Source organism: Triturus cristatus, chromosome 4_1 (assembly GCF_964204655.1).
Source record: "Triturus cristatus chromosome 4_1, aTriCri1.1, whole genome shotgun sequence".
In the NCBI taxonomy this organism is placed as follows: domain Eukaryota; kingdom Metazoa; phylum Chordata; class Amphibia; order Caudata; family Salamandridae; genus Triturus; species Triturus cristatus.
In genome coordinates this window covers 88210697-88230041 of record NC_140585.1, presented here as the reverse complement: position 1 = coordinate 88230041, position 19345 = coordinate 88210697, and the positions used below count along the sequence as shown (strand labels likewise).

Sequence of the window (19345 nt, the reverse complement as noted above, 5' to 3'; positions counted from 1 at the left end):
TTGAAATATCAAATGCGCCAGGTGTGGCTCCACGCTGTTGACTAGCACGAAGCGCTATGTACAGCGAAAGTTCTCACAGCTAGACAGAATCGCAAGCTGAAGGGAGGGCACACAATAACCGGCCAGAAAGCTCATGAGCACGACCCCTCCGCCAGCTACAAGTAATTAATCAGTGAGGGTGATTAGAGAGGTGAAGTATGCTGCAACCGTTATCTAGCTCCTCAGGACATTCAGCATGGGGCCGTCCTCCAACACAGGGATGCTTGGTCGGTGTTTCCACGGGGGCACCCCCTTCGTGTTAGGGCAGCCTGCTTTTAACACAAGGATCCTCCATAAGCAAGTGTCCACACCGGGGCCGGTGTATGGAAACAAGCATTTGCAATGCAATAGGTCTCGCAATTGCAAGATTTTGAGCTATTGGCATTGCAAATGACAATGCCTTTTATTTTATGTTTTAAAAACGTGCAATAATAAAAAGCATTGTCATTTACAATACCAATAGGTCAAAATTTGTAAAATGCGAGACATATTGTATTGCAAATGCTTGTTTACAAGCGCCCCATGCTGGTTTTCACTTTAACCCCTTCAGTGCCACGCCCTTTCCCCCTCCTGTGCCGGGCGTTGCATTAGTGGGTGGGGTTCATGACGAGATAGTCTCGTCATGGGCACAGCGCGACCGTGCTCCATGACGAGACTATCTCGTCATGGGCACAGAAGAGGTTAATGGAGGCCACGCCACTTTCTTAGACGAGCCGTGCCTAAAGAAATGTCCGCAGCCGCTATCAAAGTGAATGCACGGCATGGGGCACTTTTACCCAAAAAAGCATTCGTTTGTCAAGTTGACAAACAAATGTTTTTTTTTTGTAAAGCTCCCTGTGAAACCATGCATGGCACGCTGAATGTTGCAGGAAAGCATGTAGTGCCTGCAGTAGGAGAAACCATTAAAGAAAATAGTGCTTACAGAGTAAATAAGACTTAATGTACAACAATCGAAGTAAAAGGGCCAGTCCTCATGGGAGGTTACCCGTTAGGCCACGTTCCCAGTACAGACAGCAGACAGACTTCTCTCAGGACCTAACACTTGTGCGGTTGTCTATCTACACTGCTCTATAGAAGACTGCAGGCAGCTCCCCAGGACAGACTCCTCACACTGCTCCCCATTACAGACTGTTCATACTGCTCCCCTGTACAGACTGCTCCTGTACAGACTGCTCCCCTTTACTGACCGCTGACAGTCTTCCCTGGACACAGACTGCTCAGACAGCTCCGCGGTAGAGACTGCTCATGCTGCACCCCATAAGAGACTGCATGAGTTTGTCTCTACTACTCTCCAGTGCAGAGTGCTTGCCAGGTCTTCCTAAGTCAGACTGCTCACACTGCTCCCCGGTACAGACTGCTCACACTGCTCGCTGGTACAGACTGCCCTCCAGTATCGACTGCTCCTCCTTACACTGGTAGAGACAGCTGGCAGGCTGCCAGGACACACTGGTACAGACTGTCTACAGCGGATGTAGAATGTGTGCGGTATAGTTGTTGAGTGGGAGGAGCCAGGAGGGGGAACGGGAAGAGGAGGAGAAACACCAGGAAACGGCAGTTAGAGTAGGGACAGGGACCGAGTACGAAGCATGTAATAAAGCTCGTTATAAAATAATATTCAGTGTCTGGTATCCTTGACCTAAGACACTACAACTGGCGACGAGGGTGGGATGCTGCAGCCCAGCGTCCCCGAAAAGCAAGAGGAGTGTCCCTGTCCCTCTACGGTGTGAACGACGTAAGGCGCGTTTGAATTGGAGCACTGGTTCGCGCTGAATCGTGAGTCACCCCTGATGCGTGAGAGCTAACACGAGAGTGACGAGGAGAGATCGGGAGCCCACCCCGAATCTGCTGGCTGCGCTGGTGATCGGGAGGTGTCTGAGGTCATACTGAAGCCTTGTTGAAGTGATCAGACGAAAGAGCGCTGTTGCGCGCCTAAAACGAAGAGCGCACCCCCGATGCGTGGGAAACGGCACGCGCGCGAAGGAGAAGTTGGGAGCTTCCTCCGAGCTTGCCTGGCCAGGTGAAATACCCCGAATTGTGCGTGAAGCACTGCTGTTGTGCTGACACCTGTGGAAGTGACTGCGGGAGTGCTGAGTGAAGTGTGGTGAGCCTGATAAGGACTGCACCAAAGACCTCATGGGAGTGAGAGTTTCTATGTAGCGGCCATCTTAGAGTCAGGCGGTTCCCGGAAGACATCCCTATGAAGTCAATGGGGCGGCCATTTTGAAGTCAGGCGAGGCCCAGCAAACAAGCATTGAAAAAAAAAAGAGAGAAAAGACAAGGGTGAAAAGTCTTAAAAGTAAACAAACACCCGCTCAGGAAGACAAGAAATAAACAAGCACGTGCACAGACAAGAAGGAAACAGGAGTGTGCTGCCAAAATGTCGAACCACAATTCTCCGCAAAGGAATGAAGTCAAACCAATTATGACGGGAGTGTCACATCTGCGCCCACCAGAACCTTTAACGCTGACGGTTGGAGGGAGCGTGGGTCCCAGATGGCAGGAATGGCTCGAGGACTTTGAGGATTATATCAAGGGATCAAAAGTGACAGAGGATGAAGACAAAGTGATCGCACTGCGCAACCTGGTGGGTAAAGAAATCAGCAAGTTAATCAAAGAACTGCCAAAGGCAGACACAGGGACATATGATAAAGTGTGAGAGGCTCTAAACAAGAAGTTTTTACATAAGAGAAATGTGGATTATGAACGATACGCTTTTCACCAAGCCCGTCAAGGGAAAGAGGAAGTGATGAGCACCTTCATAACGAGACTACGTCGATTGTCCAGGTATTGTGAATTTGATGCGTTCTCCACAGATGATGCCATCAGATCACAAATAATTGATGGTTGTCAGTCCGAGACTCTGAGAAGGAGACTATTAAGGAAGAGTCATAATCTGGAGGAGATTGAAGAAATGACCCAAGTTTATGATCAAGCGGAGGAACAAGCTAAGAGCATGGAGACCGGGCACCCGGAAAGGCGAGAGCAGGTATGCCGAGTGCAAGCCAGTCGCAGGTATTCGAAGGAGCGACAGCACCCATCCCGACAGTCCTCTCGCCAGCAATGCACGGAGCGTATAAGGCATGAGTCAGGCCGAAGTGACAAGAAACCAGACCGTGGACGAAAATGCTATCGGTGCGGGTATGACTGCCCGCACAGAGAGGCCTGTCCAGCCATGGGCCAGCAATGTCGAAAATGTGGACGAACAAATCATTTTGAAGCAATGTGTGGAGAATATCGCAAGGAAAGAAAGAATGAAGGGACAAGGCCAACTCGTTCTGACACTAGACGACACCATGGGCAAGCTGTACATGATCGACCACAGTCGTCTTCTAGCTCCTCACATTCTAGCAGAGAATCAAGGCGGTCTCAATGGTTGAGGAGGTCGCCGTCCAGGGACTCTCGATCAGAGTCATGTGAATCTGAATACACTATTGAATACGCCAGTATGGTCGCAGATCCGGACCAACTCAAAAAGTACCCGAAATTGAACATAAGCGTAGGAAATTATGCCACGAAGTTTGTGCTGGACAGTGGAGCATCACTGAATTACATCCCAATAACGGAATACAAGAAAATGAAACCACAGCCGCCTTTGTGTCCAGCGTATGTCAGGGTATTTACTTGGATGTCAAAGAAGCCACTTCCCTGTCTAGGAAAATTCTCAACCACCCTCCGGCACCAGAACATGTCTGTGTCAGCATTCATACACGTAATTGATGGCCCGTAAGCTGATTGTCTTCTCAGCTTACCAAAGGCGGAGCGCCTTCGTTTGGTTGAGATTCTATACCGGGTTAGTGGTGACCAGGACATTTTACACAAATTCCCCAAGCTGTTCACTGGGCTAGGAAAGATGAACAAATGTCAAGTTCGACTTCACATTAATGACCAGATAAGGCCTGTAGCACAACATCCCAGGCGAGTGCCTTTCCACCTTCAGCAAGCGGTGGAGGATGAACTCCTAGAACTATTAGCATCCGACATTGATGAGCGGACCGACGGCCCCACCCCATGGGTGTCGCCGGTAGTCATTGTGCCGAAGAAAGGCACCTCTGGGAAGGTGCGTCTATGTGTTGACATGCGGCTTCCTAACACTGCGATTGAAAGGGAACGTCATCCCGGGCCTCACTTGAGTGATATGATCTCTGCATTAAATGGTGCCAGGGTGTTTTCGAAACTTGACCTAAACAAGGAATACCATCAGCTGGAGTTGCATGAAAAATCGAGGTACATAACATCATTCGCAACTCACCTGGGTTTGTTTCGATACAAACGGTTAAGTTTTGGCATTTCCTCGGCTGCGGAGATCTTTCAAGAGGCCATCCGTCAGACCATACAACACATACCCAACACACTGAATTATAGCGATGATATTCTTGTTTTTGGGTCAAACGTGCAGGAACACGATAAGGCCCTAGATCGGGTATGTCATGCCCTCCTGGAAGCTAATCTGACCCTAAACAAGGACAAGTGCGAATTCCATCGATCCACTCTTAAATTCTTTGGACATGTGTTCTCTGGAGCGGGAATGAAACCTGACCCTGAAAAAGTGATGGCCCTAAATGACACCAAGAGTCCCCAGGATGTCAGTGACATTCGATCATTTCTGGGTATGGCCAGTTATTGTGCCAGATACATCAAGGACTATGCCACACTTAGCCATCCCCTCAGAACGCTTACAAAGCAAGGACAGCCTTTTAACTGGACCCCTCAGTGTGAGCGGGCGTTCCAAGACATCAAACGTGCCATTGAGTCGGCCGACAATTTAGCGTATTTCAACCCCAAAAGGAAGACGGAAATAACTGTAGATGCTAGCCCTGTGGGCCTGGGTGCGATTTTGGCTCAGTACGACAATGACGGTGATCAGCGCCATATCGTACCTTATGCGAGCCGCAGCCTGTCAGACACAGAGAAGGCATATTCTCAACCAGAGAAAGAGAGTCTGGCGGTTGTTTGGGCCTGCGAGCATTTCCATGTTTTCATCTATGGCAAACATTTTACAATGGTGACTGATCATCAGGCGCTTGTCACCATCTTCGGAAATCCCAGGTCGAAGATGCCACCTCGGATTGAGCGATGGGGTTTGCGTCTACAGGAATATACATGCACGATACTGCACAAGCCGGGAAAATCAGCAAATCCGGCTGATTACATGTCCCGACACCCTCAATCATCAATGGCATCACGATCGTCAATGGCTGAGGAATACATCCACTTTGTGGTGGGCCATGCTCGACCACCAGCGGTTCCCCTGGAAGCCATTCAAGAGGCCACTGCGCAGGATGTCGTTCTGCAGAAAGCACTTCGCCGACTGCAGACTAATAGGTGGAGTCACGACAGTGAGGAGGAAGGGAAGGATCCCGCAGTCAGGCAAGAGATGCAAGCCTTCCGTCATGTGAGTGAAGAGCTCTCTGCCACCTCGGAAGGTCTTCTGCTGAGGGACCAAAGGATTGTCATTCCGACGCAATTACGGCAGGGCATCATCAACCTCGCTCATGAAGGTCATCGAGGAGTGGTTGCAACTAAGAGAGCTCTTAGAGAGCGGGTGTGGTTTCCGCTGTTGGATCAGATGGTGGAGCTCACCCTCAAACACTGTCCTCAATGCCAACTTGTTAGTCAAGGAGCTTCCCCAGCTCCTCTGCAAATGACAAAACTGCCCAGTGGCGTGTGGCAAGAACTTGCCATGGACTTTTACGGACCTCTTCAATCAGGAAAGTATGTCCTGGCAATTAAGGATGAATATTCAAGGTTTCCACTAGCCCAATTTGTGTCATCCACCAGTGCCTCAAGCACCATTGCAGTGTTGGATGAAGCGTTTGCGGCGTGGGGCATTCCCAAAGAACTTAAGACGGATAATGGCCCTCCTTTTAATGGACATGAGTTTGGTGAATTTGCGAGGCATCTGAATTTCAAGCATCGTAAAGTCACGCCCTTGTGGCCACAGGCCAATGGGACCATTGAAAGATTCATGGCCACTCTCAACAAGACATTTCAACAAGCGACAGTCGAAAAAAAGGATCTTCAAGTGGCTCTCAATGAAGTCCTAAGGGCTTATAGAACAACACCGCATGCCACCACAGGAAAATGCCCCGCCACATTAATGCTAGGGCGACCCATCAGAACCCGGATACCTACCTGCGAAGGCGCTCTGAGAGCGGTCTCACCCGCTCGTATTCATCAAGAGGTCATGTCAGCTGACCGTCGTGGAAAAGACAAAATGAAGTCATATGCGGACGCCCGAAGGAGAGTGAGATCACCCTCCATACATGAAGGGGACTGCGTCATAGTCAAACAGGAACAGCAAAGGAAAACGGACTGTAAATTCCGAGCTGAGCCTCTGACGATTACTCAAAAAAAAGGGTACCATGGTGACCGCAGAGTCCGACAGCCGGAGGGTTACCAGGAACGTGTCGCATTTTCAGAAGTGCACTCCAGTCATGAGAGAGTTGCTCCAGAAGATGTTGGGGCAACCAGGAAGTGAAGGAAGAGAACAACCTGCTGTGGCTGTCGAAGGTCAGCATCCTGATACTCACGGAGAACTTGGGTCTGAAGCAGGGACCAAGTCCCTCCGACCTCGACGGGACATTCGCAGACCGAAATGACTAATTGAAGAACTATAAACAAGTCAGTCATTTCATTTTGTTAAAAAAGGGGAAGATGTAGAATGTGAGCGGTATAGTTGTTGAGTGGGAGGAGCCAGGAGGGGGAACGGGAAGAGGAGGAGAAACACCAGGAAACGGCAGTTAGAGTAGGGACAGGGACCGAGTACGAAGCATGTAATAAAGCTCGTTATAAAATAATATTCAGTGTCTGGTATCCTTGACCTAAGACACTACAGAGTACAGCAGTACATGCTGCTGGCATGCTCCCCAAGACCGACTGAACGCACTGCTCCCCAAGACAGTCTGCTCCGCCAACCCCCGGTACCGACTGCCCGTCCTCGGTTGACATCGGTTTCATTCACATCTCCTGCGGTAGTGCTTCGCTGCCCTGTGCGGGCGAAAAGCGCTGTGGGAGAGCCGTGTTATTAAAACGACATGTCAAATATCACGTGGTCCTGCTCGTAACACAAGTAAGGGCTGAGAGGAAGCCAGGGGTGAGAAACCCGCGGGAGTCTTGGAAAATGCTAAATCGAATTGCAAAATGTCTCGTGGGAGCCCTGTGTGGATTATTAGGAAACCGAGTGTAGATAGATAGAGTCCTTAAGGTGCTATCGTTTCTTCGGCGGGTGTGAGGCAGGGGAGGGGCGGCCAGGGACTGTCAAACAGCTTGTGATCCTCGGCAGGGCTGGGAAGGCAGGTGCCCGCCACCTGATACCAACTACTGAGCCATGAAATGACCCCGGGCCCGCAGTGAGTAACTTCACACCTGCCTCCTCCCCCGCCCCGCTCTTAAATAACACACGTCTCTACTTATGGAGGGAGGGGGCACCCGGGGACCGCTGACACCGAGAGCAGTGAGGGAAGAACAACTTACAACCGACCCTCCCCCGGCTCAGGTTAAACGGAGTTAGGGATAGCTTTCAGTTCCATAGCTCCCAACCCTTTCCTCAGCCACTTTTATGGACACTGGATTAGCAGAGGTTAGACAGGACATTTTAGCTTCCTTGACTTGCTTGCGCTAGTCGTAGCCAAGCGTAGACTTCAGGAGGTGAAGTGATGGTCGATAGAAGATGCAACATAACACAGACGACTCCTATTTTAATTCATGGCAGAGTTTTTTAACAGCTTTTTCTGATACACATGAAATGGTGTATTTCAAATGAACACTACAAAAACATGCATTAAAGTTTGCTGTTAGACTATCAAAACAAGCCACTAGATGGCAATCTAACCCCACACTAATAGACAGCATGAACTAACAAGGCCCTGTCCATGTGCCCGCCCACCCCCAACGCCTGCGAGCTGGTGAAGGAGCTGGGCTGCGGGTACTGCCCGACCTGCGCCCTGGCCGAGGGCCAGGCCTGTGGGGTCTACACGGAGCGCTGCGCCCAGGGCCTGTGCTGCCTGCCCCGCCGTGCAGGGGCTTGTCCTCGCCCTGCCCCACCAGGGCGAGGACAAGCCCCTGCACGCCATGCTGCACGGCTGAGGAGCCTGCCTGCCCGAGAAGAGCTACCGGGAGGCGACCAAGGTGGGTGAGTGACGGCACTCACGTGCTTGCAAGCACCACGCTGCTCCGACTCAGTGCACTGAAGCAAAGCGCCTCACAGGCTGCGCTGTGTGTGCTTTGCGTCATCGCGTTGGGTGTGACGTCCTGGCTGTGCTTGATTCTGATGTGCTGCTTCACCTGCCTGCGCTAGACTGACTGACTAAACAAAGCGCCTCGTCATCGCGTTGGGTGTGGCGTCACTGCTGTGCGTGAAAGCACACTGCTCTGTCTGAATGTAAGATTGAGAGAGGTGGCGCTATGTGCGTAACAAACCGACTGCATAGTACCCTCTTCCCCAGCGCTGTGTGCAAGAGTGATGTCACGGCATTGGGCATGACGTCGCGCGCCGAGATGTTCTGACTGTGAGTTTGAGAGACGCGCCACTGTGCTAAGCACAGCGCCTAGTGCAGTACCCTCCTCCCAGCACTGTGCAAGCGTGACGTCGTGGCTTTGGGTGTGGCGTCGCGCGCCGAGATGCTCTGTCTGACTGTGAGTTTGAGAGACGCAACACTGTGCTAAACACTGAACCGTGTGCAGTACCCAACTTTCTAGCGCAGTGCAAGCCTAACTTTCATGCGCAGGGTGTGACGTCACTGCCGTGTGATAAACAGAGAAGGGGCGAGGCAGTGCAGTATCATTACCGTGTGTTTAAACACTGTTTCTATTCCCTGTGTGCCACTGTCTCACCCCGCATTAAAAAAAAAGTGAATTTGCATGAGGGCTTGGGAGGACGGAAGGGGGGCAGGAGATGTGCACATCATGTGTCTGGACGTGCCTGTTCACGGGCACGTTCACAACCTCTAATTGCCCTACGCGTGCCCATCTCCTGTCTCCCTTCCGAGGCAAGTCAGCAACAATAGATCTCGCTGGCGACAGCGCTTTCGTTTTGCGCCGCCAGGCGAGACCTAAAAAGGGGAGGGAGAGGAGACGGACCGCACAGCCCAGATGGGCTCCGTGTCCTCTACCGCAGCCACCAAAGATGCGGGGTGGGCATCCAGAGCCCTGTTGGTCCAACAGCCCCAGAGACACGCCCCCCCCTGCTCACCGGGATTCTGGTCAGGTGGGCATCCTTAGCAGTTGGCCCTAGAAGAGAGAGGGAGGACCGGGACGGGCTGGAGCCCATGAGTGGCCACCTCTGGGCACAAACATCCAGACTGCAGGGCCTAATTGCCAATGCCAATCCCTGGGCTCGGGAACTCCACTCCGGCATTAAACCACATGGCCAAAACGAACCCTGTGGTGCTGCCAAGTGCAGCGATGTTAGCTGTGCACAAGTGGGGGCCCCTATACCCCGAGAATGTATCTGGATGATTGTGGGGCTTCTGAGCTCCTCTAACACATGTCCACCATTTTTGGCGGTCTGGCCAAGCCCACACTCCAATCTTTTTTATAAAGCTCCCATGTGCTCGCATTATGAGTTGCCCGGAAAGTTTTCTGGTGTCTCTGGCCCCAGAATTATTGTGTCCTCTGGACCTAAAAATTACAGACCTGGAGACTCTGAACCCAGAGACTCATGATGAGTTGTGGAGGGCTGCTGCCAGATACTGCATCCACCCCACCTACCTTTATACTTCAGCATAGGTGGAGCACAATAAGCTCCCCCCAGCTGAAGTAAAAGAAACTTTGTGTGTTAATTCACTTTTTTTGTAAAGCGGTGTTAATGTACTCTTGACCTTCAAACCGAGTCTACCATTCATTGTAAAGTTCCGTGTAGTTTTCAATATAATCTCTGTTTGTGTATCCTGTAGAAATCTGTTAATGTGTTCATCATTCAGTATGAAGGTATTTTACTGAACTTTTCATGGCAAAGCTCTATTAGTGGGCACTTTACTATACATCTCTTCTTGAATGTTCATCATTAACAGGCTCTGTTAGTGGACTCCTTGTTGCCCTGGTATTTTTACATTTCTAACATGTTCCTCAGAATTCCAATGGTAATCCCTGTAGTTACCTTATCTCTGGTATTGTTGACTCCTAGGGGCAGAGTTGTCAGCCAATTTTCCAGGGTATTCATAATGAGGCAAACTGCATATATTTTATTGTTTTAGTCAGTTTGCTCTTTATTGTAAAACTCTGTTTGAATAGTTCTCAGTTTGGTTTGTCAGTGTATTTTTCCCTGTGACAAATCACTACTGTGCTCTTCATTGTAAAGCCCTGTTAGTGTTGTCTTCATTGTGTAACGCATTGACAATGCATTCTTCTAGGTAAAGATTTGTTAATGCACTCTACATTTAAGAGCACTGCAAAACCTCTGTTAGTCTACTACTCTTAGCAGATATGTGCAAGTGTACCCTGAGCTGTAAAGCTCTATTACAGTGCTTTATATTCTAGAGCCCTAATAACAGCTCTTAATTGTAGAGATTGATGGACTCTACATTAGACATATATGTTAGTGTACTCTTCAATGTAAAGTTCTGTTGGTGACCTTATTTTCTTGTAGTGTACTCTTAGTTTTCATTATAAAGCTCAGTTAGTGTACTTTGTTACTGTCCTCTTTATTGTGCTGTTCAGCTAAGTTACTATGCACTGCAAAAACTGCATTTGCTTTGAAGCTATGATGGTATGTTTATCATTGTATAGCTTCCAGTATAATTATTACTTTGATCTCCATTCCAGTGCTTATCTTAATGAAGTTCTGTTAGTGTAATCTTCACTGTAATGTGCTTCCATTAGAAAGCTCTATTAGTGTTCTCTTTACTATAAATCTTTGCAACAGTATTCTTCACCATATATCATGTTAGTGCACACTTCAATTTAAAACTTTGATAGCACGCTGCTAATTGTTAAGCTCTGATAGAGTATTCTGACGTGCAAATGCTCATTTAGATTTCCATTCAATGTAAATCCCTGTAAGTCTATTCTTTATTGTAAAACTATGCCAATGTATTCAGTGTTTCAAAGATTTGTCAGTCCTCTCTGCATGTTAAATCTTTAATAGTGAATCTACATTGTAAAGCTCATAATATAAGTTCTATTAGTGTATTGTTCATTGTACAAATATCATTTATTTTTATTTATAAAGCTGTTGCCCCTCTTTTTATTGCAAATTTTTCTCTGACCTCATCAGTGTAAAGCTCTTTTATTTTGCTATTCACTGTAAAATTCTGTTAGTGTAAACTTCTATAGGGTTGTGTTAAAAACTCCTCATTGAGAAGATTAACATAACCTTCATTGTAAGTATCAAGTTAGTGTACCATATATCAATGTAGCCCTAATTGTAAAGCTCTGTTAGTGTAATCTCTACTATAAAGCTCTGGTAGCGTACTCTTCATTGTAAGGTTGTCTGTTGGTGTACTGTACTCTGTTTTGTAAAGATCTTTTAGGGTATTCTTCACTGTCCAGGTCTGTTTGTGAACACTTTACTCTAGATGTGTTTTAGTGTTCATTACTATGTAGTCCTGTTATTGTACTCTTTATTACAGAGATCTGATCATGGTGTTGCCAGTGGTGCTGGCAATTGAAATGGTGATAATGGTATTATTAATGGTGGTGATTGTGGTAGCAACTCTTTTTTGTAGAGTTCTGTTAGTGTACTTTCACTGGAAAGCTATGCTGAGGAAATCTTCAAAATGAAGCCTACCTTTCACTGGAGAGCTATGTTTCAGTGTTCACCATTATGATGGAATTATTATGATGGTATTCACACTTTCTTCCCTGCATAGAGGCTGCAAACCTTCTGCAGTGTACTTGGTGATTTGTTTTGCTCCTGAGAGTAAATGGTTGGAAGGACAAAGTATGCTATGTACCTAACATAGCATTTTCATTATACATTTTAAGTAGAAATGTTTACAGAATAACCAACAATTACATAAGGACACAATCATCTGAAAGTGTACAAAAACTGTATATGAAGATAATGATAATTGTGAGATAAGACAATAGATCACAAGAGCGCTAACATGAAGGTGTATCCAATACATATCATACCATGATCATTGGAAGTGTTGGGGTGGGGAGAAGTAGTATGAGATCACAGTATTACATTTAGGAAGATAACAAAGGGAAGACTCACAGCTCTGAATGCAGGAGAGGAGATTTAGCTCTAAGGTTGAGCAGAGGAGCATTCCAATGAGTGGGGCATGAAGTTGGAATGTGCAATTGCTGGCCTGTGTGTAGGGAGTGTAAGGTTAAGAGAGCACAGAGCTCAAGAGTGTTAATGGTGTCTAACAAGTTTGAAGGGAGTCCATGAATCAAAAAGGAGTTTCACAAAATCTCAGAGAGGGGAGGAAATTCAGCTGGCCTGTCCTACGTGAAAGGAGGTGGGTTGGTGCTGGGAAACAGAGACATGTCAGCACCATCAGCAAGTGCACATTCACACGAGTATATTGATTCCATGTGAGTAAGAGGTACCAGCTGATGGTGAGATGGCATATGGAGCTGTGGGGGCTTTGACCGGTGGACAGGGTCACAACACAGTGCTGTTGGATGACAGGTAGCACCGCCAGGCCACACGAGGTCCAAGTTTTCTGCCTGGCAATAGTTTGTGGTTGTTGTGACTATTTGTTAATGCACTAGAGTTTGCTCCATTATCTTGCTTCCAACACTTTGTTATATACACCCTTTCAAGTTCCCATTGGGTAATAGACTCCTAAAGGACCCAGTGTTCAAGAAAACATTTCCTGTGACCTTGTGGCTCAGCTTCTCCAGGCTTTCCATTTTCTTTGGTTCATTTGAAGGAACCATCTTAGTTCCTGCTGATTATGAACAATGTTACCTACTTTCACACCAATTGCAGACTAGAGGGTTCTGCTTCAAGAAGACACGAATAGTCCCTTTTGAATATCAGCAGTGTTTGGGAGTAGGGGTCGGTCAAAGGTTACAGTTTGAAACAAAAAAGATTTAAAATTCAAGAATTGATTTCAGGAAGCTTCGTTTAGGTTCTTGTGGAGTGAGACTTGGTTTTAAGACACAGATACTTACAAACACAGCACTCCAGAATGGTGAACCGCTGTAAATCACAGCCTGGACATTACTGGAGGACGACAAAATGCCACCCAAGCAGATATTGACTATTCCAATCATGATCTGCACCACCTATGAGAGAAGACAAGGAAGCGTTAGAGATATTGGAAGGTCCAAACCTTCCACCTGGTTTGTTGCATTTGTATTCCAGATCACATATTTTGTTGGGAACAACAACGCTGCAATGCATACAGCAAGCACATTTGGTGACCACTAAGAAATCAGAATGTTTGGTACTTTTGCAAGGCAATTACCCACGGCAGCCAGGGAGTCTCTGTGAAAAGAAATGTAGCGATCACAGATCTTTATTCCACACAATGACCAGATAATACCCTGGGGCTGTATTAAACAAAGGGGCTTATTTATGAGCCCTATGCGCCGCGTAAACATCAGGTAAACATGGTGCGTCTCATTTATGAGGCCCTACCGTCACTTTTACACCACCTGAACTTCACTTATTTGACTTTCCCGTGGTGTAATGTGCCACGGCATATTATAAGGCCATGGAACACCACTTTACGTGGCTTTTCATGGCTTTATAAATGTGTGCCCCTTTCACGCAGAAAACTGTGTGATAGGGGAGTTCCCAGGGTGTTGCTGTGGGTGTTCCCACGCAACACCCATGGATCCTGACACATTCCCAGATTTACGAGAAATCGTAAGCCTGGGAATACATCAGAACCTAACGCCACCCCTGGGGACGCGTTATTGAGGCGCAACGAGGAGATTTATTTTAATTTCTCCTCGATTTTCCTTTTTCACTGTGTGCTGCATTCTGCAGCACACTTAGAGAGAGGAAAAAGCCTCTTGTGATTGTTTTTGTGCAAGATGGTTTTTCTTCCTGCACAAAAATAACCATCCCCGCAACGCAGGCATCCTTGCACCATGCTGCAAAGGTGCCTGTGTTGGCGCACGGAGGCCCATTGTGCACCGGCGCAGGGGAAAAGGACAGAAATGTGCTGTATCTGATAGATATGGTGCATTCCTGCCCTTTTCTTTTGCTGTAGGGCAGCGCCGCAGGAAAGCCTGCGGCACTGCCCTACGGCAAAACCTCACAAATGAGGCCCGGTGCTTTGTGGGACAGGCTCATAAGGATGTGCTGCAGTATCGTCAATTCCGAGGTCATACAAACTGAAAGCACATTGACTCTGTCACAGGTCTATGTCTGCACATCTCCTGTACTTATTCAGGTGTGTGCCTACCACAACTTTAAATTGTGATTGGGATACTGTTCACTTATTAAATTCCTCCTTCAGACCAACTGGCTCCAACATATAGTTAAGGTCTTCTAACTTTTTAACCCCTTCGCAAAATATTTTAGGGTTTATCAAAATCACTGTACTGTACTTCCGCTGATGCCTTTTGACATGTTGAGTTCTGAAAAAAGCTTCTAATGGGTGACCCTCACTACATTACTGTTGCAGGGATTCTGCTCATGCACAGAACTATGCGCAGGAAACCAGGACCTCAGTGAATTGCGGTGTACCAAAAACTCACCTGAGTACCCAGAACCCCAATCCGACTAGCATCAGTGTCCCATTCGTTATCCGTATTCTCTCGGAGCTCCCAGTGTATAAACTACCCAGAACAAGCGACTTAGAGTACTCTCAGGAATGGTGGGAATCAGAAATACCTGTTCGTTATTATTCTCATATCAGTCCGCAACAAGAGTAGTCAGAGACACGGTAAAGTTTAAAATGTTTATTTTATAAACTACGTGTCCTAAGATGCAGTACTTTGGCTAACATAAGCCGAAAAATGATTAAAATCAAAACCATCAGCATTGTTACAATACCATAGAAAATGAAGGGAGAAATCATATTACAAATGACAGTGGAATACAACCACCCTCCCTTCACTTGTGAGCTAGTATTATTATACTAATAGAAGGTCTCTAGGTTTGAATGGGGAACCCCATACCGTAAAGATCAGCCTGGGTGAATCACATCACAGGATCAGCTTTTGCTCTGCGCCTGGAAAAGTTCTTCTCCAGAATGTGTGTGTAATGCATGCAAACTGCTATATTAAAGGCGCTTGATTCTCAGATATTTGCAGCTGTGTGCGTATTACGGCTAGAGAGTGGACCGATCAACCTGAACTCAAAAACATACATTGTTTGGTGGCTCAGACCGTCTCTGCACACAATGTTCAGAGACCAAGGTCGCAGTGCACGTCTAGGGATGTGAACAACAGAGAGTTCCCATGTGAAGAAAAGGCAAGCAAGCAGTTTTCGAATAATAACATGTATCTGCAGTGTTGTGTGCAAATGCAGCAAGAAGTGTCAAGATGGCGTTTCTAACATCTAACGCGCTTATGCTAACATAGCAATGTATGTATCTAAAACGCTGCCTCCACTACATTACCAAAGCAAAGAACATTTAGCTTTGCCTTATGACCCCCCAGGTCTACTTATCAAAGTCTGTGTCAGTCTGCCATTAAAAGTTAAGATGTGCAGAATAGTGCAAAATATTTCAAAATAATACATAATCTCCATAACCTACTGAAGAGTTGGAGTTTATTTCTCCTGCTCGCAGAGTTTAGACAGATTCAAATCTTGACCAAGGGTAAAGGGGTGAATTCCAATTCATAGCTGATGCCACCAAGAAGGCTTGACTACACGCTGTCTTTAAAGGAACTCCAGGTACATTCAACAGAAATTTACTGCTAGACCTCAGTTCATGGCGAGGACAGTTCTCATGAAAATGATGGCTCAATGGCAATTGATTAGGAGTAAACAAAGCCGGTTGCCCCTGGCATGTAAACTTAGAACCAGATTGATTCAGTCACAGGAAGTCGACAAAGAGACAACAGGGCGGGGGTCACTTGATCCTTTGGAAATAAACTGCAATTTAAGGATCAAATTTGCAGGTAGTTTGAGGCAGATGGCATTTCAGTAGTCCAGATGTGCTGACCCATTTAAAAAGGTGTATCTTATCAGGAAAAGAAAGAAGATAAATGATAAGAAAGATAAATAGTTCACTTCACTCAATAAATTTAGAAGATACACGCTTTGACAACTGCTGTAACTGGATCTCTCATGGTCACGGTCAAGGCTGAGTCAATTTTTATGCCTAACTTTCTTACCAACCAGCACCAGTATAGACTTGGGGCCTAGAGGTGTAGGCCAAAATTGAAGTGAGGGTTTCAGTGGACAGAACTGTTGCTACTGCACCTGTTTAGGTAGTTATGAATCATCAAGCATTCCACTTTAGAGAGTCGCATAGTTGTTCCACCTAGTGGTGAGCAATCCCAGTGATATTACCAATTATTTGTGTATCATCAGTAAAGAGAAAAAGGTGAAACCAAAATATTGGATTAGGTAAGCCAGTAGGATCATATGGAGATTGAACAGCAGTAAGGACATCATGAAACCTAGCAGAACATCACAAGGGCAAGGTTTAGCAGCTGGAACATGGGGGACGCAACAAGATTTGGAAATATCTATCTGACATCAGAAATCCAAGAAAATGTCAGCCCTGCCACCCCAAGATACAAAAGTCTTTCTAGAAAAATGTGGTGGCTCACAGTGTCAAAAGCAGCAGAACGTTATAATAGAATCAAGATTGCTGGGATATTAGCATCAGCACAATGTGGCAAATCATCAAAGGCTGAGAAGTGTTAGCTCTTTACTGTGCTCAAGGCAAAAGGCCCTGAGCTGGATGCAAAAGCTGATTAGATTCAACAAAGGTGGGCAGATGGTAAAAAAATGCTTTTCCCAGAAATGTTGCCACATACAACAGTTGAAGACTTGGCTGACATTGGCCAGATTATTGGGTTCTCGATAAAGGGGATAACACAAGCCTGTTTCAGGGGTTTCCAGAATTGGATGGAGGATAAGGAAGCATTTATAATGGCTCTAGACCAACTGTGCTGTAGCACTGCTCTAGCACTAAGTCAACTTTGTGACGTATGGGCTGCAGGAGATTCAGAGTAAAGCGAAAAGATTTCCTGGCATGAACTAACTTAGGAGAAAGCATCAAACTGAGAGAATAAAAATAAGCTAATGGGCCATCCGATTTTAGGATAGGAACATCATGAAGAGAGTTAGAGAAATACACCGGTTTTGAAATTAATTCTGGATAGTGCCAATCTTATTGTAACAAACATCAGGAATAAGGCTACATCTTTCCATTGAAACAGAGGGATCCACAGAAATAGGAGAATTCCACATTTCATCAGTAACCAAGAAAATAATGAAAGTTAGTTCAGGGGCACTAAAAACTTTTATTAGCATAAAATGCACATTTGATTTTGTGACTGCACGTTTGTAAATATAGGGCCCGATTCACAAAGGTAAACTGAGATGAAAGTCTAACTTTACGACTTTCAGTATTTACAAAGGGCATTTACGAGTAGTAAAGTTAGACTTTTGTCTCAGTTAAACTTAAGAGCAAAACTGAATCAGGCCCTCAGTGTAATAGAAGTTAGAGGATCTGCAGAGATAGAATTCTACCTTCCAGACTCCATGAAGGATGGCAGGAATTACTGACCCTAGGAGTCATATAATACCCTACCCTAGGTGCTGTATAATTACTGACCAGAGAAGGTGTATAGTTACTTACCCCCAGAGTGACCCTAGGAGTTATATAATTACTGACCCTAGGAGTTGTAAAATTACTGACCCTTGGAGTCGTATAATTACTGGCTCGAGGGGTTGTATGATTGCTGACCCTAGGAGTCGTCTAATTACTGACCCTGGGAGTTGTATAATATAGCCTTATAGCCCGCCGTAGCGGGCTATACCGGCTATTAAAGGCCCGCTGCAGCGTTAAAGGCCCGAGCCGAAGGCGAGGGACTTTAACTAACGCAGCGGGACTTTAATAGCGGTATAGCCCTGCTACGAAGGGCTATAAAGCTATTAGAACATTCTGCCACTAGAGTGCAGAATGTTCTTACAAAACGAAGCCTTCAGGGAGCGCGAGGGGATTCAAATCCCCTCAGGCTCCCTGAAGTCTTTGTTCACAGCCAGAGCTGTGAACAAAGACACATTGGAATGTTGGTGCTCCGGGCTTATACCAGCCATTATAAGCCCGGAGCACTCCATTGTTTTCAATGGAGCTCCCAACATTCCAATGTTCTAATTACTGATCCTAGGAGTCATATAATACCTGACCCTAGGAGCTGTATAATTACTGACCCTAGGAGGTGTATAATTACTGACCTTAGAAGCCATATAATACCTGACCCTAGGAGTTGTATAATTACTGACCCTAGGAGTTGTATATTTACTGACCCTTGGAGTCATGTAATTACTGACTCGAGGGGTTGTATGATTACTGACCCTAGGAGTCGTCTCATTACTGACCCTGGGAGTTGTATAATTACTGATCCTGGGAGTCATCCAATTGATGAACCTAGGAGTAGTATAGAATGTAGTAGAAAAAGAGTGGCTGAAATGAGCTGACCAGAACACAAATAGGAAGAAAAGACTGGCACAGCGAATAATTTGAATGGATAACATCAAAAGCTTGTCTTTTATCATGAGTGGGAAAAAGCGGATTTGTTTTTAGTTCAAAATGGGAAAATACATTGAGAAATTAGACATTAGGTAAAGCATCTGGGTTAAAAGTGTGATCAAGGTGCAGTTTTTATTACATACCCGCATTTTGTATAAGAGCAAATGCCTATTCCGGAACAACTTGTGCATCAACCAAAATGGCTGCTTATAGTGTCACTTTTTGATAGGGAAAAATGGATGTCACTGGGCAGGTGAAATAGCCCTGAACCAGTAAGTATCCTTAGTACGCACACAATAAAAGAATGAAACAAATTCCCCCACCAGATTAGGAAATCAGCATGCCAAAATGGCAACGGGTCTGGAATAAAGCAAATAGCACCCTGCACTGCTTTTCATTAAGGGGGCTTCACATAGCTGGTACATGGGCGTTGCCATTGCTTCCAGCGATGGTTTTTGAGGTGCAGCCATGTATACTGATATTGGTATATAGGGCTTTGCACCAAAAAAAATGCCTCCTTGAGGACGGCGTTAACAAATGTTTTTATTTCTCCTGACTATATTCGCATTGCATGTTTGCTGCACATCACACATTCAATGTGTGAAAAGTTTTAAAGTTAGTCTGTGCATAGTATTTTGTACTGGACGCTTACCCTTTCAGTACAAACCCCTGTGGGTACATTTACAAAGAAATAGCGCGGCACTGCAAGCCATTTAGCTGCGCCGCGTCATATGAAAAACACA

The 19345-nt window shown here is 46.2% G+C and overlaps 1 pseudogene across 1 annotated transcript in view; it reads right to left on the bottom strand.

The window, feature by feature from the left end:
• LOC146839621 (membrane-spanning 4-domains subfamily A member 4A-like) overlaps nt 1-19345 on the bottom strand; it is a 154505-nt pseudogene that overhangs the window by 90388 nt on the left and 44772 nt on the right. Inside the window, exon 2 of the transcript XR_014981113.1 lies at nt 13105-13218. The product of XR_014981113.1 is annotated as a membrane-spanning 4-domains subfamily A member 4A-like (transcript). The remainder of the gene's footprint in view (nt 1-13104; nt 13219-19345) is intronic.